An 842-nucleotide genomic window follows, 5' to 3' on the forward strand; every position below is an offset into this window, starting at 1 on the left:
TGCGTCCAGCGCGGACAGGGTCCGCTCCGACGCGCTTGCATCTGTCAGATCTTATCGTCATCGACAGTCCATGCATCGTCGCTCAGCTTGTGGCCAATCACTGGTCAATTTGACACAGGCTCTAACTTTTCATGGGTCTATAATGACCCATGCACGCTCGTACCACGCGCCAGTAAACTTGCACTTGAAACAACGTGCTTGCAACCGACCACCAAACTCGAGAAGTAGCTGCACGGTGTCAAAGGCGCTTGACGATGGTCCCGCTGGCAAGCGACGCCAAGCCTACGATGCTGTCACGAACAACGCGTCTGTCCTTGGCACGAGCGCGCAAGGCTGTATTCCATTTCACAATGGCGAGCTTGCTCAGGGGCAATGGGCGTAATGCCTTGATTCCTGCCAGGACCTCGGGTGAGGTGAAGTGGGTTGCTTAGTTGGAGCCGAGATCCAGAATGCTAGCTCATCGACGGCTCGCAAGATACGTCCCTTCGTGAAAAGGTCGTTTCGACTTCCTACGCGCGCAAAACACCCATTTCGTCAGCGACTGGAAGACGACGTGGCGATCTCGACCTCGGGTGGCGTCCAACGCGGCTTGTACATATTGTCTCTAGAGACGCCCGGGCAGCACAGCAGGAATGAAGTGTTGCCAAATAGCGAACTTTTACTCGGTACTTGCCAACGTGGTGATTTTCCTGTCGGAGTGCAGAACAGTGTCCTATGTCAGTCGACACCAACTAGAGTACAATCCCGAACCATTGCCGCAGCTTTGGACGGTCAAGTCGAGTTGATGGTCAACTGGTCTCCCGAGCTCGTGGAGGCATTTCGACAGCGCTTGAGCTGGCGTC

Source organism: Saprolegnia diclina (assembly GCF_000281045.1).
Source record: "Saprolegnia diclina VS20 unplaced genomic scaffold supercont1.132, whole genome shotgun sequence".
Classification (NCBI taxonomy): Eukaryota; Oomycota; class Saprolegniomycetes; order Saprolegniales; family Saprolegniaceae; genus Saprolegnia; species Saprolegnia diclina.